This window comes from Hevea brasiliensis, chromosome 17 (assembly GCF_030052815.1).
Source record: "Hevea brasiliensis isolate MT/VB/25A 57/8 chromosome 17, ASM3005281v1, whole genome shotgun sequence".
In the NCBI taxonomy this organism is placed as follows: Eukaryota; Viridiplantae; Streptophyta; class Magnoliopsida; order Malpighiales; family Euphorbiaceae; genus Hevea; species Hevea brasiliensis.
In genome coordinates, this window is record NC_079509.1 from 4,181,281 (window position 1) to 4,206,374 (window position 25,094).

The following is a 25,094-nucleotide window of genomic DNA, read 5'->3' on the forward strand; positions in this document are numbered from 1 at the left end:
ATATTAATTTTATTTTCATCAGATTATATAATATTTAATTTTATTTATTTAATTGATTGATTGTTTTAGTGAGATTCGAATAGAAAAGTTATAATTAATTTTTTTTTAAAATGCATAATTAATTTCTATAAAGTGTATTACATATTACATTAGAATTAAGTTATCTGAAAATGATCCATGATGTGTGGTTTATTTAGTTCAAATAGCACAAATTAATAGTATGAGATTTGTTCTTTATGCATTTTCCTATCTTAATTATATTAAATTCTATAGTATAAAACTTATATTAGATTAATTGTCAGGTAAAAGTAAAATCTGATCTAACACTTTTATCATAAAAAAATTTCTTTAATTAATTTAATTATTTACTTTTATTTTTATAGTTAATTTTTATTTTAGTTAAATTTAAAACCATAAATATCTTAAATAACATAGTGGTAGTATTAACTTAATTGCAAACAAAGATTTTGATACATGCTCTTTCTCATCCCTTTAAGTAAACAGCCCCGATTCTCCCAATCAATCCCCAAAAAGACAATCACGATGATCTTCTTCCGGAGCTTTAGTCTCTCTGCCAATCCTATGAGACTCTACAATCGAAATACTCCATTATGGAGGAAAATTTCCTTTTGTCCGGCAGCAGAGAGACGAGGCACCACAACGCCAAGCAGTTATCTTAGCGAGGAAGGGACTCTCTTCGAGAACAACTTTGTGCATTTGAGATCTCGTTTTAGGAAAGGAAAGATGAATTTGCAAAAACTTTCAATCAGGAATCGACGAGAAAAGAAGAACTTGAAACAGAAATGGAAGTTGTCAGGGAGAGAATTGAAATGTTGGAATTTGAGATGAAGTAGGCGGAAGGGAAAAATGAGTTTTTGTTGAAGACTTTGGATTTTCTTAGGCCAGTGAAAGATTGTTTGGTTAGAATAGTTGAGTGTTTTGATAATGAGAAAGTGATCGAGAGAATGAATAATGAAGAGGGCAGTGTAGAATTGGAACTAGACAGTGGTTCAAGGGAAATTTGGGAAGAATTCACTCCAATTACAAGGCTAGCAAACCACGCAAAATCAAAAGTCAATGAATTTAAGGAGAAAAAGAAGAATGAGATAAGGGAATTGGAGAATAGTGAGTTTGACAGAGGAGAATCGCGATATTAATACTTTTTTGAGGGTTGCATTGTTGGAGAAGGAGTCAGTAGAGAAGAGTCGGAACAAGTTGAAAGGGAACACTGAGCAGAGGGGGGTGGCTTTGTTGCAGATTGCAGAACGGGGGTTGCAGAGAGTAGGGTTTGGGTTCATGATGGGAAGTGGGAGTACGGAGCAATCAGTGGAGAGTTCAGGAGCCAGCACTACTGCCACACCTGCTAGTACTACTGCCACTCCTGCTAGTACTACTGCCAGTGTAGCTTGAATGAAGCAGATGAATTAATTCTTTTAATGAAGTTTTGGTTTGAATTAAGCAGATGAATGAACTTTACCTGGATAACTCTGCCAGTGTGGTCTGTCAGACATCCTGTCTCTGTGGCCAAATGAGTTAAGGTAACATTCTTTTTACGTATGTTTTTTCATTGGTCTGATATCCATGGTTCTCCTAATCAGGCCTCAACTGTAGAGAGAATAATGAAGAATTTACGACTTGTAATCACTCAACTGAGGAGATTGCTGGGAGTGTCTAGGTATTTTGTCCATCAACTGCAATGCCTTCTTACCTGCTTTGCATAAAATGCAACCGCACTATAAGGTTGACTCGATCTCAATCGATTCCCAGGAAGTGTAGGAGATGACACATAATCCAATTTTAGTAAGTTAGGTGGCCAAACGAATCAGGATACTCTATAGTTCTTCACATAGGCCCCCTGTGAATAAACTTGTCTTGTTTTGCATACTTTGTTGTGATTATTAATTGTTGTATTGATGCCAGGTCAGATATTGAGCGACTACAGAGTCTTACAGAGAAACAAGCTTAACAAATTGCAGAAAACATACTATAGATAAAAGAGTTGGAAGAAAGGGAGAGGGTGTTAGGTCAAAATGTAATCTTCTGTTTAGTTTAAAATGGAATCATTCCTGTGAGGACTTATTTGGTATTGTTGTTGAAACTGCTATTGAGAAATTTTTCTTTTTAAATATACTAGTTAGAGAGTATTAAAAAATAATTTAAAATTAAATTTAATAAGTTTTGATCATAAGAACATTAAAATAATAGAATAGTTTTTCTCAAATTATTTTTTTAATTACATCTAAAATGATACTTTTATTCAGAAAAACAGTTTCAGCCCCTCTAAATGTAATGTCAAACAGCATTGAATCATGCTCCTTGCCTACTGATTTCATTCTTCTATTTTTATCATCAAAAGGTAGAGGAACTCCTAATGGAAATAAAAGAAACTGAGACAGAGGTTGATAGACGGAGGGAAGCCTGTGAGTTGGAAGTGGAAGCTGGGAAAAAAGAGCTTGAAGAATGTGACAAAGTGGTAACCTCTATTTCTCTGCTTAACATAACTTTTCTTCATATCATATAGTATTGATTTTTCTATTGGTTAGCAGTACCTAGTTATAAGCCCTTTGTTTCCCCAGCCATATAATGTTTTCATTTAGTATGTATCGCTTCTTAGAGGTGTTTGTTCTGTTCTCTATTCATACACCATTTCAGATTATGGTCTATATATCTGCCAAAAGCAGAAGGAGAAATCATGACCGATATCTCTGGATTTCCTGATAATCCTAAACTAACTCCAGTGCTTAATAATTGCTGGTTGATTAGGTTGTCATCCTGAAGCAAGAGCTGGAGAGAAGGAAGGCTGCTTTAGAGATATCAAATGGCAAGTTAGAACTGAAAAAAGAACTTGCGACTGCTGCAATGACTGCCGAAGCAGCAGCAGAGAAATCACTGCAGCTGGCAGGCAATGGGGTGTAGGACTCCATGAGCGGATTGAGGAGCTAAGGAGACAACTAGAAGTAGCGGAAAACAGAGCGCATAGCTGCCGAAAAGTGGGGCATATATGTTGGCCATAGAGAACTGTTAAACAAATTTCAGCTTATTGTCGCAAGGTATTTTGCGGTCGCTCGGACGAAGCTCTTCACCGAAGTGGGAAAAGTGAGGAGTCGCCACTCTAATTTTGAGGGAAATTAAAGAAAACCATTTTGTGAAAATAAATTAAAAGGAAACCGCTTCAAAAGAGAAAAAGAGATTCTAGGTTCGGGGTCTGTATATGGGAGGGGAAGATGTTAGGCACCCCGCCTCGTCCCTTAATGAGGGTAAACAGATTTAATGTTATGCTCTTTATAAATTAAAAGGATAATTAGAGGGTTAGGATAGGGATGATGTTAATCCTTTGTGCATAATAAAGGAGTGTTCGATATTTCACTTATTTTGAGTTGCTTAAGAACACGAGTTTATGAGATAGCCCTTTAGTGACTAGGTGTCAAGTGAAGTTATCTTGCATATTGGAGTTGTGTTATTTTAATTTGGATTTTGTTAAGAGAGCTCGGACAACAAGTTTCTACCGATCTCTAGATATGTTTTTTAAGAGTTTTAGGTGGGAGATTTCGGATGAGAAACTCACCTCCGATCTCCACATATTTTATTAAGGTTTTGGTTGAGAAACAGGTAAGAACTCTCCCCCGATCTCTGAGAGTGTTCGGTTTAAAAATTTAAATGAAGAATTTCGGATAAGAACTCTCCTCCAATCTCCGTGTTTTATTTAAATGAGAATCAGGTAAAAACTCTTCCCTGATCTCTTAGAGTGTTCGGTTTAAAAATTTAAATGAAGGATCTCGGATAAAAACTCTCCTCTGATTTTCGTATTTTATTTAAATGAGAATCAGGTAAGAACTCTCCCCTGATCTCTTAGAGTGTTCGGTTCAAAATTTAAATGAAGGATCTCAGATAAGAATTCTCCTCTGATCTCCGTGTTTTATTTAAATTAGAATCGGGTAAGAACTCTCCCCCGATCTCTTAGAGTGTTCGGTTTAAAAATTAAAATGAGGGATCTCGGATAATAACTCTCCTCCAATCTCCGTGTTTTATTTAAATGAGAATCGGGTAAAAACTCTCCCCCGATCTCTTAAAGTGTTTGCGATATAAGATCGAACTTTTCACCAATCTCCTAGGTGATTACCTTGTCAGAATTCTTTGGCCAGCTATATCCGATCTCTTTCGGTTACTAGTCTGGAATCCAATCTTATCTCGATTCCCACTCTATTATGCTATCTCTTAGACTCGTTTAGTAACCCGACCTCATAACTTTTTCCTCTGATCTACTATTCAACCTTTGGTTATTTTTATTTGTTCGAAAAAAACTTTCACGTTAAGATACTTCTACCAATATTTTATTAAGTTACCTACAAGTTGCCGACAACCAAAACACCTATTTTCGAAGAAAATGAAAACTAAGGAGGAATAAATAAAGTTTACGGACGAATAGAAGAAGTAAACATCAGAAAATAACTATTGGCCTGAATAATCTACATTGGAATTTTAATGCTACTGAACTTGATGGAAATTTGAAAAATAAAAAAAAAATAAATTGAAACACGAGCATCCAGCGAAATAATAATCTAGACACTTACTTGTGGGAGGTTGAGGATCTTGAGCTAACTCTAGTGTCCACAAATCTTGTAGAGGTGGAAGTTGATGGTCCAGGGACTAATGCTTACTTCGAAATAACGAGAACCAGGTTAGAATGCAGTTAAGCTGAAGCGACAGTAACCGGGTCGGAATGAGATCAAGCTTGGAGATTAATATGCTGGTACTGAAAAAAAAATGGTATCACAAAGTAATGAACAGACTGGAAATGAAGAATTTCAGGGTCCAAAGCTCCTTCAATGGAGATACTTAAGAAAACTTGTTTCTGAAGTTTCTCGAAAGCTCAGAATGGCAAAGTAGCAAGACTGAATTAGATTTCAGAGCTTTTCCACTATAGTCACCACCACCTTTTTTGCCCGTCCCTTCTATAGTATTGCATGCAGGTATTTATAGAGAACGGGTGCTTCTAATGAAGGGTTAGGATCTCTCCTGGGGAGACGAAAGGTCTGGATTTCAAAGGACATGATCCGATATCTGAGAATTAAAGAGAATCAAAATGGATGGCTGGGATCCTATTCATAATATCCGTCCTTTCTCTTCCTAATCCAATGGCTCAGGATCTTGCCTTACAAGATGGATCCGAGGGCTGGGAATGAAAAACGCCGAACCTGTTGTCTGCTTTTGATCCAAGGGCTCCGGGTTCGTCCTTGGAAGTATGATCAACGGTGGAGATTGTGATGTACAGAATTGCCATAACTGTTTTTAGCGTCTGTCAATAATGTGGGCGATTCTGCAAATGAGCGTGAAGTGAAGATTTGATTACGCCTGCAACGCTTTAACTAACTCGGCTCTGATTATGAAGAGAGTTATTGGAAGTCATCTCATCCTCTTCGTGCTTTTCGATCTCTATTCCTTCCGATCTCTCTATTATGACCCTTTTCCGATCTCTCATATCGGGCCCCTCATCGCTTCCCTATCTCTCCCATTCTAGAACTTTCCTCTTTATCCGATCTGCCTTAGTCAAAGCAATTAATTCTTTGGTTACCGATGCATCTGCTTCAGTTTCTATATGCAATAAATGCTCAGGCCCTATATATATGTACCAGCGAGAAAACTCCTCCACACTTCATTTATCCTCCTTCCGTTTCTCCATTTCTCCTGTTCTAGCTTCTCTGGTGACAATTCCTATTATGGTGACTGCTTTTGATCTTTTTTCGACTATTTTCTTTGCTCTTCGACTGAAAATTTACGATCCCGGTAATCGGAGAATCATGAGAACAATATCTGATGACAGTGAGGGAACCGGACTAATTTACCAACCAAGATCGAAAATGTCGATCGTGCTGATCTCGAATCGGTCCACCAGTATAATTGGTAGGCCGATCTCAGGTAAGAGTATTGCTAATTTCAATCTTAATGTCGGTGACCGCCTCTTGAAGTTCATTTGGCTCCTCACCACATCGGGCTTCTTGACTGCAGCTCGGTTCTGGTCAATGACATAGATGATGACTCCACTCACCATCATGAGAGTCATAGTCACCTCATCTGAGCTGCACCTCTATCCGATGCCTATGACTGGCTTTCTGATTAAACACATCTTTTGATTTAGCCACAAGACTAGGCTTTGACATAGGTCCTTACTAAGTAGGATGTAGTGCCGATTTTTAGAGATCGCCCAAATGATATAATCTGACCTTTAAAGGTTCTTTTAATGATGTAATCCGATCTCTTGAGATAGCCCAAATGATGTAATCTGACCTTTGGGAAATGAAATGAAATTTTATTTGAAGGTTATTATTTAATTATTGCATTGGTTGTTTTTCCGATCTCTAATGTGCATATCCGATCTGATCTCTAACTAAATCATCATTAGCCGATCTACAGCTCTAAAAATTCGCACAATCCGATGACCCTAGCTAGCCGATCTCATTTTATTCGATTTTATTTTTGTGTTTCTGGAACCTTCCCGCGACGTGTCAGGAAAGGTGGTTGATTTCGCTAACCAAAGCGCCGCTTGGGACTTCGTGAGCATTAAATGCTCAGACGAGTATAAATAGGGGGAGGATCAATCAGTTGCTTCCTTGTGTCACTTTCAGCACTTTGCTAGCAATTTCAAAATTCTCTCGTTTCTTCAAGTATTTTCGGCACCGATCACATTCCGGTAAGGGTTTTGATCCTTTTCTTACTTAAACTTCTTTGGTTTCTTTGAAAATGAGTGACATCAAGGGTCAGAGAGCTGCGAGTCCGTCTTTTTCCACGTTTCGTGGACCTCGAAAGAGGGCGATGTGATTAGATCGGGTGGTCAAATCAGCATAGCCCTCGTTCCGGTAACTGATTCAGCTGCCAGACCGAGGCGAGGGGCATCTTTGAGGAAAGACAACTTGCCAATTGATGAGTTGCCTTCAGTCTTGAGAGAAACCGATCTCTAATCTATAAGCCAGGAGTACAATTTGCGGATCGACTCCTTTGAACTGATCAAATGCCATGGCAATCATCGGGCCGACCACTTCTTTGATAAGGGCGATCTCATTATGGTGTATGAAAAGCAACTGAAGGCCGGGCTCCGTTTTCCCTTGGACGAATTTTACAAGGCCGTCCTAAAATTCCACCATGTCTCGGTAGCCCAAGTGCATCCGAACTCCTGGCGAACTCTAATAGCCTTCCGGGGCCTCTGCCGAGCTAAGGGACTGGAACCTACGGCCAAAGTCTTTGCCGAGCTACATAGGCTAGCCCGAAGGAAGGATGATGAGTTCTGGTTCTTCCAAGCTAAGCCCAATTGTTCTCTCTTTACCGATCTCCCTTCTTCATTGAAGAATTGGAAGAACCGGTTCTTCATTTTGAAAAGCAAGATTCGGAACAGCTTTGAGGGCATTCCACGGAGTTGGCAACACCTGGTCGCTCCGATCCCAAAAAAGATCACCTTAAATAAGGACGAAGACGTCGTGGTGAAAGAGTTAAAGTCTCAGGCGTCCACTCAGAAATTCTCTTGCTTAGACGCGGTGATGGCCGACTGAAGTATTGGATGATGCGGCTGATCACTGACGAAGAATACGAGCTTCAGCTCTCTGACCTCAGCCCCGGTATTACCCATATCTCTGGTCTCTGAATCTTAGCGAACTCGTTGACTTCTTCTTTGTGCAGGTATGGCCGGCGGCCATGCTTCCAAGGAGAGCCGCAAATGAAAGAGGAAGGTCTCCAGAAAAGTGAGGGCGATGAAGGGGGGCCACCACTGCCAATGCTCAGACCCCTCGTCGTGAATCAGTAGAGGTACCGAGCTCTCCTCCTCGATCTCAGGAGCAACCGATCCCTGAGGTAGAGGTCATCGCCCCGGCTCCTCAACAAATTGAGCTTCCACCTCCCCCTCTTCCTCTGACCTCTTCCAATGTAGAAGGGGAGTCTTCCGGTCCCACGGTTAGGACACTTTCCCGAGGTGCACAACTTCTGATCCAATCATTGGAAAGGAATCGCTCTACAAGGGGGAATCCATCTGCTTCCAAGAAGATCGGAATCGGTTGGCAGAGGAGAGCATGGATGACATCTTAGCTTAGACAATAAGCTTGGGCTTAGAGGCCATTGCTAATCAGCACGTACTCAGATAGAAAGCCCACGCCTTAAAGAAGGAGATCCTTAAGGCGGTCCAAGATGCCTTAGCTGCACAGGCTCAGCTCTCCTCTGCTAACGACTACATCACCAGAATGGAAGAGCGAATGAGGCATTATGAAGAGAGGATAGTGAAGGTGGAACGAAAACTAGAAGACTCCCGAGCTGGTTGGTCTGCCGATCTCGCTCGTTATGCTGAAGACCTTCGGGCGAAGGAGGAAGAGCTCCGAGCCAAGGATGAGGAACTTCAAGCTAAGGAAGAGGAGAGCACTACGAAGGAGGCCGGGGCTTATGTGAACGCCCATAATGACCTTATGGCCGAGCTGAAGAAACGGTATCCTGAAGAGGACTTATCCTCGATGAACGAGCTCGCCCCAGAGGCTGAAGATGAGAGCGATGAGGATTCAGAGAGAGAGAGAGAGAATGAGAGAAATGATGATGTACTTAGAGAATAGGCTGGGAGAGACCCTCCAACCGAATGACTTGTAAATTTTTATCTTGAGATGAAGTAAAGTCCTCTATTTTGTTTAATTTCTTGATGAGATCGGAAAGCGCCCCAATTGTATGAGTACTTGATTTTTAAACGTATTAGAACATCAAACTTAAAAGCAACTATTAATCTAAGTATAAGAGGTCGGAAAAACATTGTAAGCGTGAGATCAGACTAAGCCATAACCAAACACCGGGTATAACTTTAGAACATTAGAATTTGAAACACTTGAATCGAATTCTTAAGATCGGAATCATCATTAAATCGGACAGAAACCTTAACTTTATTTTAAGGAATATCTGGGACATACAAGTGAGGAACCTGATTCTAGCATTAGCTAAATGACTTTCCACAATATTTATAAAGAGAGATCAGGAGGCAAGACTGGAGGGTATGGAGACCTGAAATTGGTTCGAACCCCTCTGATAAGAGATCAGAAAACAATTTATTAAGTGTAGGATCGGTTTATTTCATGATCGAGCAATCGATGTGTTTGGAAAAGTCATTTGTGAACAAAGGACGTCAGCTGGGAGTCAATTTAAAGTACGACGTCGGCTGAGAGTCAATTTAAAGTATCTTGACCTCGGTGATCGGTCAAAATATGGTGTTGACACTTATAATAAAAATGAAAAAGATTAGAATGTGAAACCGACACTAGCAGAAATGCAAGCCTTACTTATTTACAGTTTCTGACATGTTCTTGTGAGCATCGAATAATTTATAGAGCTCTGATAAGTATAGTTAGTTTTTATTGCAAAATTTGTATATGTTTTGTAATTTTGTTTACTTTCTTCTGTTTTTAGTCTGTAATTATATTTTATTGATTCATTTTCTTTAATCACACATTTATTAACTCATTCACATTGTTTTTTTTTTTAAAAAAAACTCATTCGTTTTCTATAATCTGTATTATACTGTTTATTTTTAATGGAGACACTACATTAATTTTTCATAATTTATATGGATATGACTTCCCTATTTCAATGGTTACTTGTAACATTCCTTTCTTCTCCCTTTTTTTTCTTGCATTTTATTCATATAATAGCTAAAAATAATTATTTACTAAAAATATAGTTATAAAAATTATTGTAACTACTATAATCTTGATCTTAAATAAAATTAGGTCTAATATTTTTAAATTAAATATTTATATTAAAATTTATACATTTATTACATATATATATATATTAATTCTATACAAAGTTTAATATAAATATTGAATTTAAAAAACTATTAATCTTATCCTCTTATATTAATTCAAAATAAATAAATAAATAAACAAATTTTGTTAGTCTTGTTGAACTCGAAGGCCCGCTTACGTCAAAGTAGATTGAACAACGTATGGTCAAGCATCATTGCGCGTTAAAATTAAATAAAGGTCTATTTTAACCTTTTAAATTATATTAAATAATTATTTTAGCTCTTAAAATATTTTCAGAATCATTTTAAATCCTCAACTTTTTAAAACAACATGAAATCGCGTTGACTATCCTACCGGTACAACACTGCATTTGCTACCTCACCCATTATTCTCCCCTATTTCACTTCATAAACACAATTCATCCGGTCCCTAACTTACCATTTAACACAAAATATAATTAAATAATCAATTCTATTCCCACCCTCTACACAATAAAAAGAAATTGGTACAAACAATAACTAGAAGACAAATAATGTTAGCAGCTTCTTTGTGTCTCTAATCACAAATTTTTCTTTTTTACTTTTCATTATTGTATCAATTTCTTCAAAAACTATACTCCTCCTTTACATCTTTCTCAACTCTCTAATCTCATATTCTAACTTTTTTTTCTTTCTAAACAGGTTATTAATCAATCATCTGCCCAATCAGCTAGCTCAATATCAATCTAATCAAAATATTCACATCCTCTTTAGTTTACATGCTGCATATCCAAATTCATAAACTAATTACTCATTTCTGAAATTAATATTACCTCATTATAATAATATCTAATTTTATTTAGCAAATGCACCTACTCAAAATTTCATACATCTAAAAAAAAAAATTCTTTCAATCTTTGTCTCTTTCCATATAGTTCATATTTTTACAAGTACACAACAATAACACCTCATCAATGAATCAACATCTTTTACTTACCATCTTCTAAGTGAACTAACCATTGTTAAAACAAACGAACGACCCAATTACGAAGATGAATTCATTGCACTTTTACTCTCTCACAATCTAAAACAATAATCAATCATCTACCCACTCTTAAAAATTTTTTTAGGTTTTATTTATATAATTGTGATCGAAAAACTAAATGATGCCAAATTGGAAGAAAACAGCTATCCTCACTTGTGACTCTATTTGGGTACAAAATATGCTAATCTCTAATAATTTTAGACTTAAACTCGTTGTTTTAAAAAAATTGAGGGGTTTAAATGGATTTTGAAATACTTTAAGGGCTAAATGAGTATTTGACTTTGCCTATTATAAAAGGACGGGGAAAATAGCACATCTGCAAGGCAACAGCGGATAAAGAAAACGCAACCGTCGTTTTGTCTGGTTTTGTTGTAGATTCTTACCAAGGAAACAGCGGGTTGGATTCGAAGAAGATGGGCGAGAAGGCAGAGAGTAGCAGTGCGAAAAAGGTACTGTCACCGTGTGACGTCGAGGCTTTGAAGAAATGCTTGGAGGAGAACAAGGGTGACTACGTCAAATGTCAATCGCAGATTGAAGCCTTCAAGTCTACTTGTTCCCTCAAGAAACCATCTTCTTCCCTTCAATCTTCATCTTAGGAGGAGGATCTTGGATCTTGTGTGGGGACTCGGTCGTATTGTTCGTTTGTCTCATTTATTTGTGTATTAGCGATTCTCTTTTGCAAGAACGCAGTTTTTGGTACCCAGTTGTTTGTGTATTGTTGTTGCTGTGAATTTTCTGTTTCGTAGCCCTGTTTGGAATTCTTGTTATTTGCAATTTTGATAGAAATTCTATTAGTTTCCCTTAATCTTATACTTTCCCAATTGAATCTCTTCAATCCCTAATTTTTCTCTTCTTATATTAAACCAGATTCGACCGTTGAATTGTTACTATTTAGCGATCAAAGTTGCAATCCACCCACTTAGATCAAACATTTTCCCATTTATGTGGGGATGAGCTACTTGCGTCAAGGACAGGGCACCAAGCATGGCTAGTAGCGTCAGGCGAAGCATATGGGTGCACATAAGACCCAACTAAGCCTAGAGAGTTAAACATGATGATCCACAATTCTAGCATCTGTACTTCCAAGTGCACAGTCTATGTCAAAATGGAGCCAATATGAAATCTCACATCCATGTTTAGAAGAAATTTAGAACTCGCATGTAGCCCATTTTCCACAATTTTTGCTGAATCCTCCCATTTTATCCCGAGTAGGTATAAGCCCCTTATATTACACCGAATATATTAAACATGATTAGGTAGCCAAAGCCTCAATGACAAGTGGCCTGTTTGCAACACTGTATTGATATTTTCATTAGCTAATGCACAAATGAATTGAAGAATTATAGTACAAATGAGGAATAACTCTTGCCACAACCCCATGCTTATCTCTTTTTCAGGCTATCCTTGTACCACTATATCATGAATCATCCCTACTTGATTTCTTGAGCACCCTGTGACCAGGCTGATCCTTATCAGAAGGGTGTTCGATCAATTCTTCCCAGTTTTCTTTTGTCTTGCTTTCCTTTGAAGAACTAAGAGAAGATTCCCTACTTGGATTTTGTGATTCATCTTCTTTGAGTCCTTTGTCTTGTTCATCAAAAGTTCCATATTGAGAAGGTGAATAAGCATGTGGCACAGATAGTGTAACCGCCCTCTTTAGTGCATGTAACAGTTCGGCAGTCCCCCACTCCTATTCTTAGCAGTTGGTAAGGTCGTCACAAGCTGTCTCTTACCCTATGAATCTAATCAGTGTGAATCTATATAGGTACGTGCGAGAAACCTCGAAAATGCTTAATATTTGGGCTTATGCAGATAGGAGGAAAGGCTGGCCTAGGGGCCCTGGCCAAGGGGGACCTAGGCACCGCACGGGGCTAGAACTCCTGTCCTGTGAGAATGTGGTATCAGAGCAGGCCTCAGACGATCAGAATTACACCAAGCGCCTCAAAGGGACCGGGGTAGGCAGGGTGCCGATAGCGACAAGGGTGTTGCTGGAATCGGGTGGGGGAAGGTGGGGGAGAGTGTCAGGCCTCAATGGAACAGACGTAGATAAGGGTTTCTCAATCCCACATCTGACAAGAAAGAGGTCGATCCGAGGGACAAGTGCGGCCTGTCATGCAGCTTGTACGTGTCTGGCGAGTAATATGATGAATCTTGGCAAGGTATTTTGGAGGATGTCTGCGTGCGCAAGTGGGCGAGTGCATTGGCAAACTGGTGGCCAACATGCTGCTTAAGTGTTTGCATTGGGCGAGCGCAACAAATGGTGTGTGGGCTCTTACCTGCGAGGGAGTGTGACAAGTTGCGCAGGGAAGCGACGTGAACGCACGCAAACGAGGGCGTTTGCAGGATTGGGTAGGAGAGAATGTAACGGTTCGGCAGTTTCTCACTCCTATTCTTGGTAGTTGGCAAGGCCGTCATAAGCTGTCTCTTGCCCTATGGAGCTAACTAGTGTGAATTTGTACAGGTACGTGCGAGAAACCTCAAAGATGCTTAATATTTGGGCTTATACGAGCTTGTCAGATAGGGGTAAAGGCTGGCCTAGGGGCCCTGGCTAAGGAAGACCTAGGCGCCATACGGAGCTAGAACTCCCGTCCCGTGACATGTAGCCTTGTACTCCTCAGTATGCTTTCGGGCCAAAGTTTCCTGCCGCTCCATTCTTTGCTTTGCTGGGATCTCCATGATATGATGTTTCTCAAGCAGTAGCTGAGTTCATGATAAGGGGATGCAAGGATTAGCACAAAAGCTTTCCAAGTGATTTTCTTAAGCGACTAACAGAGCCACTCTTTTCTCCTATTTTGTCTCAAAAAATAAAAAGTAGAAAATAAACTGCAGCCAAGTACCATCTCTTATTAGCTTAAAATATCAATGAATCTACACAAGAATGAAAATGACCTCGGCAAGACTTTGGCCATGTAAGCTAATCAGCCACAGCTTCAAAGAATGCAGTAAAGTTCTTATTTCAGCACTAAAAATGATTAATCACTCTCATAGGTCAAGAGATCCAAGACAAAAAGTTTAGCAACTCAAAAAGAATTATATCTTGTTCATCAAGTTGTGTTGCTGAAATGTACAACAACAACAATATTAAAAAGAGAAAGAAAAATGAAAAAAAATGCAACATAGAGAGCAGGGGCATAAAGATCAATTTAATGGAAATGATGGGCTGTAGAAGTTCTCAGCGCATATTCCAACCAGAAAAAAGAAGAAAGATGAACACACACCAATGAACCAAATAGTCTGGAATTTAACATTTTGTTTCTGACTAGCCAAAGTCTGTCTGTCGCTTTCAGAGCCGTAAACAGACCCTCTAAACAATTAACAAGTGAAAAAGATAAAACTGGAACTACTGACCATCTTAAATAATAAATACTTGCTTGAACCAGCAAAAATATCAAAGTTGTAAGAGACAGAAAACCTACATCCAGAGCCGTCGTGGCTTCTCTTTCTATCCATATGATTGCATGGTCAGAAATGGCATTACAGGATAGAACTATACGCTCAAACCTGCCATCTACCGGTACTGCTGTCCTCACAACTGGGGGGAATCTTCCCATTCTGTAAACAAAATTCATAAATGGCCCATCCATAAGTGGTGAGAACTCAAACTTTCATTTCAGAATGAAACTGACCAGAATAACTATTGAACTGAATTATTCCTTCCTGCTCTTAATGGCAAAACCCATGGACACCAGATACTATTATATAATCCCCTCTTTTTTCTCTTCAATCATTCATAGACTAAAACCCTGACAGCCAACCCGGTCAGGCACAGTTTTAAGACTTATCTAATACAAAAACATTTCTAGTTCATAGATATGCAACGTTGAGATAAATCTCTAATGTCTATGACAGATAATGTTTTCCTACAAAAGAACTAGGAAAGAAAACATAATTTCAGCGGTACTAACTTGTACCTATAAGTTTCTAATAGTACAATTTGGGTTGGATAAGTTAAACCACTAAAGCATAAATCCAAAATTGTCCTTTTTATCCTTATATATCTTGTTTCATCATAATTAAAAACGACTGAATGAGAACATTTTTGTAACTTCGATATTTTACCTCCTTCCCTTTCTCTCACTTCCTCCGAAACAAGAGGGGCTGAGAATTTTTATATCCTTTCCCTTCCTTAACCCTTCCTTCCATTTAATAAACCTTTCCTTCCCTTCTCCTCTCTCAATCTTAACATAGTGTTAATTGAGTAAATATTTGATACAGCTAAGCTCACTGTTGTAATTATACCTGAAAGGTTTTCTCTCAACAATGTGATAGAGCCGACAAGGTGCATAGAGCCTCCTTGGATCTTTGAGCAGATGCTCCACAAGCATACATGTACCCCTCAAGCATCTTAGGCTCTGTTTGAATGGGGGTGAGAGAAGGGTAAATAAAGATAAGGAGAGATATGTAATTATTATAACCCTGTTTGGAAAGGGGTGAGCTAATAAAGGGTAAGGGTAAGTAAGTTAAGGTTTACCCTCTCTTACCCCTCAAATCTCAATTTTTCTCACACCCCAAATTGGGGTGTAAGTAGGGGGAGATGAGAGATGAAAATTATTTTATTTTTTATTTTCCTATTGTATTTTTAATTTTTTATTAAAAATCCAATTATACCCATTAAAATAAACCTAGTTTACCAATACAAACAAATGTTTTCTCTCTCAAGTGGCCGTATCTAATCTCTTCGCTATCATGGATTTTGAATTCTTGCAGAAAAAATATTAATTTTATCTTTCTATTTAATTTCAGTTATTAAATCATTTATTCTTTCAATAGTTTGCTGTAATTATTATACTCTAATTGTCAATTTTTTTTTGCTAAATAATTCATTCTTTATTCAATCATTTTTTGTATTATTTTATAGATATATAAGTTGAATGTTGAAATAGTACATGTTATGGTCTGACATAAAAGACAATTGAAAATATAAATTATAAGTCACTAAACTAAAAATAAAATGCTTTAATTTTCTAAATAATTCATTCTTTATTCAATCTTTGTTTGTATTATTTCATAGATATCTAAGTTGAATGTTGAAATAGTACATGCCATGGTCTGACATAAAAAGACAATAAAAAATACAAATTATAGGTCACTAAACTAAAAATAAAAGGTCTTAATTTACATATTAAAAAAAATAAAGAATAAATTTTATCTAATAGAAAAATATATTTTTATAATTTTAATAATTATTTACCATTCTTTTACCTTTTTTCCAAACATAAAAAATATATATTATCTCTTTTTAACTTTCTATTAATTCACCTCTTTCTAAACATGAGATTTTTTTTTATTGTGACACTTCTTACCCTTCTCTCTCCTTACCCTCCCTCACCTTCCCATTAATTACCCTTCACTCACCCCATCCAAACAGAGCGTTAGACACGGTAGGCATGGCAAACTGTCAAACAAAAAGAAAACTAGTACAATCAATAATAATTCACATGCATAACAAAAATGAAAGAAAAAAGTTAAATTAGCATTGCAAATATGTTACACTTACTGTCCTGAGTCTTTTAGATATTCAAAAGTTAATGAAATCAGGCAACTAGGTTCTTGGATGAATACAGCCCATTGCTAAAACAAGTGGAGGCTCTTTGTTTGCCAAGACACTCTTTATTTAAAGGTTCAAATTTATTCCTTTTGTGCTTCAAATTGGGACATGATCTTGCCTTTTCAAAGAAGCTTACAAAAATTGCTTTTGCTAAATGGGTGTGCAAGTGCATTGAACTTCCAAACAGGACTCACAAAGTTTAATGAACTTATTAGCGGTAAAGAAAACTGTAATTATAAGAAGTAATCCATACCAGAAAAGTGACTTGAAAATGTCTTCCAAGGGTGTGGCTGTCCGTGTTAAGCAATCATCCTGCTCCAATGGAATATAGTTAAATTTATCTAAAACACATCAAATAACAATTCATATTTGGGGTTACCAACATGATGAAACCATGTTACCAAAAAACATAAAAAATTAGTCCTGTGATTTACCACTAATTGGAAACAAGAACATCTATCATTCAGTGTATTGGATGCACTGACATGTTTGTATGTGAGGTCTATCCTAACTCTTAGCTCATGACATAGTTATTTTCTTTTCTTCTCTCTCTCTCTCTCTCTTTTCAGTTACAGCATAATAGAATATAGTTCATCTTTTGTGATGGACATTCTATACACATCAAACTACAGCACATAATCAATCCTCTTTTGAGATGTACAGCATAAAAATGAATGACCCTTTATATTTCATCAGAAATTTCTACATAGAACTCCATGACAAAAGGCTCAAGCATCTCTAAGAATGAATTCTCATCAGACAGAAAAATTCTTTAATTAATGTTTTACCACATATTTTTGTGTGTATGAGTGAGTCCACCTTGCATTAAAGAACCTAAAACCATATTGCATTAAAGAACCTAAAGTCATTTTGCAGCAACCATTCAAGACTTTTGCCCCTCTATGACAGAAGATAGAAGTCACACATTACGGGATATCCTATTTTTTACTGAAAAAGCATTTTCTCAAAGTTTGAAACAGAAAAATGCGGGGAACTTCCAATGATAATGAACAAGTATGAACAAAAAAAATAGAAGAATTTTGCAGCAACCATTCAAGACCTCTGCCCGTATTTGACAGAAAGATAGAAGTCACACCTTATTGAATGTCCTAATTTCTAGTGAAAAGCATTTTCTCAAAGTTTTAAACAGAAAAATGTAGGGAACTTCCTATGATAATGAACAAGTATGAATAAAAAATTTAAGGATAAAACAGGGACAATCAACTAAAGCTAACAAGATAACTCAATGGTGACACCATCCAATACAAAAAGCAGAAGCACAGCCAATGAAGAAAAGAGTAAAAGTTGCCGAGGTCTCGTAAGATGTATTTTTATTCATATGATTCTCCAAATGATCAGTAAGAGCTTAAAATACATGCCTGCAGCACAACAGAATTAATAACATCCGCATATCTGACTGCCAAATTAAGCAAAATACATCTAGCTGGTCCAATAGCATAGCACCTGACCCTCCTCTCAATGTTTCCCAATTTATCCCGGTTTAGCACTACTACCAATGTCAAAATTGCAGCTACACCAGACCCAAGGGAATGTCCTGTGAAAGTCAAAGTATAATTTGGATACTTCTTTACCAAGTCCTCCAAAATCTCACACTCCTTATTCAAAACCCACCCAGCAGCCTTCATGAGCCCATTGTGGACATACCCACCATCAATTTTCCTTTTCCCCATGCTATTGTCCCAAAGCACTGCATAGTCGCTCTCTTTTGCCAAATTAAGGCTCCAAATGGCGAGCACTATATCTGAATGATCATGATCTAGATACTATATATAGGGAGGAGCCCTTCCATGAGTATGCTCATAAGTTCTTCTCAGAATTACCCAATCTGGTTTTATTCCATACCCTCCAGGGGCCTCCCACATAGGGTGCTGAAGAGTGAAGACCATCTTCATAAACGGCTAGAATATATCGACGTATGCGAGGAACAGGCTCAAATTCTTCTGCAGTTGCAAGGCCCAAGTTTCACTGTCATGACCTGCAGAATGGAGACATAGTTTCCATGCCCAGCGAGCACATGTTAGACAGTAGATACACTCAAGGAGAGGCAAGCCACATAAGATTGACATTGTTCCCTAGAGTTTGAGTGTTATGACATAGATCAACAAGCTGGATTATTTATTTTTATCAGTACGTGGATTAACATTAAAATTGTTAGGCTAATTGACAGATTAAATAATGATATCAAATAATAAGTTTATTAATTGGTAATATCTAAATAGATTAGATCATGTGATTGAACAAACTTATAATGGATCAGGCTGTCCATAATCCTATATATATATATATATGTGTGTTCTAATAACCCCATTCAACATCAGATAGAATTCATAAAGAATTTGAAGGCTGTGGATATTGAGAGTTATGAACCTACCCTTTGGCTTCCGTTCTTCATTGTTCATTGAAAATCATGGATACAAGCGTATTTCCAAGTACACATATTCTCGATTCATGTAATCTATAACGGTTTAATTTATTATCTAACAATTGGTATCAGAACCTGGTTAGGGATTATATATATATATATATTTGTTAATTTCGTTGTTGTATATTTGAATATTAGTCTCGGTAAATAAATATTAAATTTAATTTCATGGCATATATATTGTTGTGTGTTAGAACAATGGAAGCGATCTTTCTCATTAGAAGCTTGATGGAGAAATATAGAAATGTGAAGAAAGATCAACACATAATTTTTATTGATTTGGAGAAGACTTATAATAGTATTCCAATAAATGTCTTATGGAGTATGTTAGAACAAAAAAAGGTTATCTGTACATAAATGTCTTATGTATGAATGAGCAACCACTATTGTGCGCACAATGGGAGGGGACACAAAAGATTTTCCGATCTCAATTGGATTACATCAAGGATCAACTATAAGCCCTTACCTTTTTACATTAGTTTTAGATAAATTGACGAAATATATACAAGAGAGTATTCCTTGGTGCATGATGTTTGCGGATATCGACACCATATTTTGGCCGATCACCGAAGTCAATGAACTTTGAAAATCGACCCCCCAACCGACATTCTTCGGTTACAAGTGACTCAATCAGGAAATAAACCGATCCCGCATCTAGTCGAATGCCTTCCGATCTCTTGACAAAGGAGATCAAACCAATATCAAGTCTCCATGCCGTCCAATCTTATTTCCGATCTCTCGTCAAAGGAGATCAAACCAATATCAGGTCTCCGTGCCATCCAGTCTTATTTCCGATCTCTCCTTTATAAATATTGTGGAAAATCGTTTAATAAAGTTAAGTTTTCAGTCCGACCTAATGGTGTTTCTGATCTTAAGTATTCAAATCAAGTTTCCAATTTTAATGATCTAAAGTTCCATCCGGTGTTTAGTCTCGGCTTAGGCCGATCTCATGGTTACAATGTTTTTCCAACCTCTTATACTTAGATTAATAATCGCTTTTAAGTTTGATGTCCTAATACGTTCAAACAATCAAGCACTCATACAATTTGGATACTTTCCGATCTCATCAAGAAATTGAACAAAAGGAATTTCATTTCATTTCAAAATAAAAGTACAAGTCATTCGGCTGGAGGGTCACCCCCAGCCTGTTCTACATTCACATTTCACTTATCCTCTCTCTCTCTCTCGGTTTCCTCCTCGCTCCCCTCTTCGTCCCTAGGAGCAAGATCCACCATCCAAGAGAAGTCTTCCCCAGGATAACGCCTCTCGAGCTCGGCTAGAAGATCGCTGTGTGCATTCACATAAGCACCAGCTTCCCTCGTCATAGCCTCTTCTTCCTTCGCTTTGAGCTCTTCAGTAAGGCGAGCGACGTCGGTAGTTCGAAGTGACCGAGCTTCCCCAAGTTCACGAGCTGGTTCGGCCAGCTTATCCTCGTAGGATTTCATCCGACCTTCGATTTCAGCAATATAGTCTTGGGTAGATGAAAGTTGGGCTCGGGTGGAAGCCGCGTCTTGGACCGCTTTCAGAATCTCCTGCCTCAGAAGATGAGCCTTTTCCCTAATTATGTGCTGATTCACCAGGCTCTCTATGCTCAAATACATCGTCTGAGCCAGGAGATCATCAATGCTATCCGGGGTCAGCCTGTTCCCGTCCTCCTGGAGGTATATGGTAGCACCCAGAACTTTGGCCAAGCCCGAATTCTCCCGAACGGATCGGTTCTTCTCCAGAGAATGAATGAGGACTTGGGCACCACGAGAAAGGGTCCTCACAATAGGTTAGAAAGACCCCCCTTCCGCACTTGAAGGAACAGGTGGAGGTGGTGGCTCTTCTTGTCAAGGGGGAGAAGGAGCTACCTCTACTTCTGGGACCGGTTTCCTCGAAGGTCGGGACGAGTCTCCCGGCACTTCTCCCGAATCCCTCATTGACATTTGTAATGCCGCGGCGATCTTCATTTCTCGTACCTTCCGGGAGACTTCTCTTTTCCGCTTGCGGCTCTCCTTTGCTCCTTCGCCTCCAGCCATTTCTGCACAGAAAAACAGTTAGTGAGATTACCTAAATCAGGAGACCAAAGATTTATGTTATACCGGTCCTAGGTCCGAGGTTAGAGAGCTGCAGTTCATAGTTTTCATTGGCGATCATTTGCATCAGCCACCATCTTAGTTCGGCCATAACAGCGTATAAGCATGAATACTTGTGAGTGGCCGCCTGATCCTTTAATTCCATTACCATGGCACCCTCGTCCCTACTCAAGGTGATCTTCTTTGGAATTGATGGGCCCAGATACTGCTAGCTACGTGAGAAACCTTCAAAACCATTCGGAATCTTGCTCCTCAACATAAAGAAGCGATTCTTCCAATTTTTCAGTGAAGAGGAGAGATCGGTAAAAAGCCCACAGTGCGGTTTGGCTTGAAAGAAGCCATACTCGTCGTCCTTTCAACGAGTAAGTCTATGCAGCTCGGCAAAAACCTTTGCTGTAGGCTCGACCTTCTTGGCTCTGCATAAGCCTCTAAAAGCCACCAGAATTCGCCATGAGTTTGGATGTACTTGGGCTATACATACGTGGTGGAACTTCAGAACGTCCTTGAAGAAGTTGTCAAGAGGAAACCGGAGCCCGGCTTTTAATTGCTCTTCATATATCATGATCGCATTATTTTCTTCAAAGAAGTGATCGGCTCGGAGATCGCCATGGCATCTAATAAGCTCGTACGAGTCAGTTCGAAGGTTGTACTCTTGACTAATCAATTGCAAATTGGTTTCTTGGAGGACTGATGGCAACTTATCTACGGGGAGATTTTCTCTCCCAGAGGAAGGTGTTCGTCTTGAGTGTGCCACTTGACCGTGGGCTGAAGCAGAGGTCGTAGGAGTCTCAGGTCGCCCACTTAGCCTGCCCACCTCAACTTCGTCCGACGTCCAAGAAATATGGATGGAAGGGGGGCTCGCCGCTCTCTGACCCTCGGCGCTGCTCATTTTCAAAAAAATAAAAGAAGTTTAACTATGAGAATTTTGAAGTTGCTAGCAAAGTGCTGAAAGTGACATAAGAGAGCAACTGACTGACTCTCCCCCTATTTATACCCGTTTGAGCATTTAATGCTCACGAAGTCCCAAGCGGCGCTATTTATACCCGTTAGCGGAATCGACCCGCTTTCTTGACACGTCGCGGGAAGGTTTCAGAAACACAATAATAAAATCGAATAAAATGAGATCGGCTAGTTAGGGTTATCGGATTGTGCGAATTTTTAGGGCCGCAGATCAACTAATGATGATTTAGTTAAAGATCAGATCGGATATGCATATCAGAGATCGGAAAACAACCAATGCAATAATTAAATAATAACCTTCAAATAAAATTTCATTTCATTTCCAAAAGGTCAGATTACATCATTTGTGCGATCTCAAGAGATCGGATTACATCATTAAGAGAACCTTTAAAGGTTAGATTACATCATTTGGGCGATCTCTAAAGATCGGCGCTACATCCTACCCAGTAAGGACCTATGTCAAAGCCTAGCCTTGTGGCTGAATCAAAAGATGTGTTTGATCAGAAAGCCAGCCATAGGCATCGAATAGATGTGCAGCTTAGATGGGGTGACTATGACTGTCATGATGGTGAGTGGAGTCATCGTCGATGTCATCGATAGAATCGAGCTGCAATCTGGACACCCGATGTGGTGAGAAGCCAAATGAACTTCAAGAGGCAGTCACTGACATTAAGATTGAAATTAGCAATACTCTTGCCCTAGATCGGCACACCAATTATACTAGTGAACCGATTCGAGATCGGCATGATCGTCATTTTTTATCCTGATCAGTAAATTAGTCCGGTTCCTTCACTGTCATAAGATATTGTTCTCATATTTCTCCGATCGTCGGGATCGTAAATTTTCAGTCGAGAAGCAAAGAAAATAGTCGAAAAAAGATCAAAAGCACTCACCATAATCGGAATTGTCACCGGAGAAGCTAGAACAGGAGAAATGGAAGGAGGAGAAATGAAGTGTGGAGGAGTTTTCTCGCTGGTGCATATATATAGGGCCTGAGCATTTATTGCATACAGAAACCGAAGCAGATGCATCGGTAACCGAAGAATTAATTGCTTTGACTAAGGTAGATCGGATAAAGAGGAAGTTCTAGAATGGGAGAGATCGGAAAGAGATGAGGGGCCCGATATGAGACAGATCGAAAAAGAAGAGGGTCATAATAGAGAGATCGGAAGGAATAGAGATCAGAAAGCACGAAGAGGACGAGATGACTTCCAATAACTCTCTACATAATCAGAGCTGAGGTAGTTAAAGCATTGCAGGCATGATCAAATCTTCACCGCATGCCCCATTTGCAGAATCACCCACATTGCTGATAGGCGCCAAAACACTTATGGCAGTTCTATACATCTCAATCTCCACCATTGATCATACTTGTAAGGATGAACCCAGAGCCCTTGGATCAAAAGGCAGACGACAGGTCCGGCGCCTTTTATTCCCAGCCTTTGGATCTATCCTGACAGGCAAGATCCCGAGTTGTTGGATTAAGAAGAGAAAGGACATATATTCTGAATAGGATCCCAGTCGTCCGTTTTGATTCCCTTTAATTTTCAGACATCGGATTATGTCCTTTTAATTCCAAACCTTTCGTCTCCCCAAGGGGAGATCCTGACCCTTCATTAGTAGCACCCGTTCCCTATAAATATCTGCATGCAATACTGTAGAGGGGGGGGGGCAAAAAAAAAAGGGTGGTGATTATAGTGGAAAGGCTCTGAAATCTAATTCAGTCTTGCTGCTTTGCCATTATAAGCTTGCATAAAAATTGAGAAACTTCAAAAACTAGTTTTCTCGAGTATCTCTATTAATAGAGTTTTTGAACCCTGAAATCCTTCATTTTCAGTTTATTCATCACTCTACCACACCATTTCCGTTCAGTCTCATCTTCATCACCCCAACATCAACACATTATTCTCTTAGCTTGATTTCATTCTGACCCGATTTTCGTCGCTTCGGCTCAATAGCACTTTAACCTGGTTTTTGGCAATCTCGAAGTAAGCATTGGTCCTTGTATCACCAGCTTTCAACTCCACAATACTTGTGATCTCCAGAGTCAGTTTGGTAGCCTCGACCTTACACAGGTAAGTGCCTAGACTGTCATTTTGTCGAACGCTCGTGTTTTACTTTCTTTGCTTTTATTCTCGAAATTTTCATTAAATCCAGACATACTAAAGATCCCACGTAGATCCTTCAGGCTGATATTTATTCTCTTGAGTTTACTTTTTCCATTCATAAGTTCATGTTATTTATTTGTTCTTAGTTTTATTTCCTTCGAATATAGATGTTCCGGTTGCGGGTAACTTATAGGTAATTTAGTAGCAATATCCTAACGTGATAGTTTCTTTTGAATAAGTAAAATAATCAAAGAATGAATAGGGAATCAGGAGAAAAGTCATGAGGTCGGGCTACTAAGCGAGTCTAGGAAATAGCATAATAGAGCGGGAATCAAGATAAAACCCCAGACTAGTAACCGAGAGAGAGCAGATGTAGCCAGCCATAGAGTTCGGACAAGGTAGTTATATACGAGATCGGTGAAAAGTTCGGTCTTATGTCATTAACACTTTAAAAGGTCAAGGGAGAGTTCTTACCCGATCCTCATTCAAATAAAAAACACGGAGATCGGAGGAGAATTCTTATCCGAGATCCTTCATTAAAACTTTGAACCGAATACTTTAAGAGGTCAGGGGAGAGTTCTTACCTGATCCTCAAATAAAAACAAGGAGATCGGAGGAGAGTTCTTATCTGGGATCCTTCTTTTAAAATTTTTGAACCAAACACAGAGGTTAGGGGAGAGTAAGTCTTACCTGATCCTCATTCAAATGAAAACTCGAAGATCGGAGGAGAGTTCTTATCCGAGATCCTTCTTTTAAAATTTTTGAACCAAACACAGAGGTCGGGGAGAGTTCTTACCTGATTCTCATTCAAATAAAAAACACGGAGATCGGAGGAGAGTTCTTATCCAAGATTCTTCATCAAATTTTAAACCAAACACTTTAAGAGATCGGGGGAGAATTCTTACCTGATGCTTGTTTAAATCAAATATGAGGAGACCGGAGGAGAGTTCTTATCCAAAATCTCCAGCTTAAATTTTTTTAAAACATACCTAGGGATCGGGAGATGCTCCACCCTGACCTCTTTTAACAAAATTCAAATTTAACAACACAACTCCAATACACAAGGCTACTTTAATTCGAACATCTATTCACTAAAGGGTCATCTCATGAACTCGTGTTCTTGGGCAACCTAAAATGAGTGAAATATTAAACATTCCTTATTTTTACACAAAGGAT

At 38.6% G+C, this 25,094-nt stretch overlaps 2 pseudogenes; one reads left to right on the forward strand and one right to left on the reverse strand.

The window, feature by feature from the left end:
* Positions 1–180: 180 nt before the first annotated feature.
* Positions 181–11,377, forward strand: LOC110671773 (uncharacterized protein At3g49055-like; annotated as a pseudogene).
* A 2,077-nt stretch (positions 11,378–13,454) lies between these two features.
* Positions 13,455–18,416, reverse strand: LOC110671771 (uncharacterized; annotated as a pseudogene).
* Between the last annotated feature and the right edge of the window lie 6,678 nt (positions 18,417–25,094).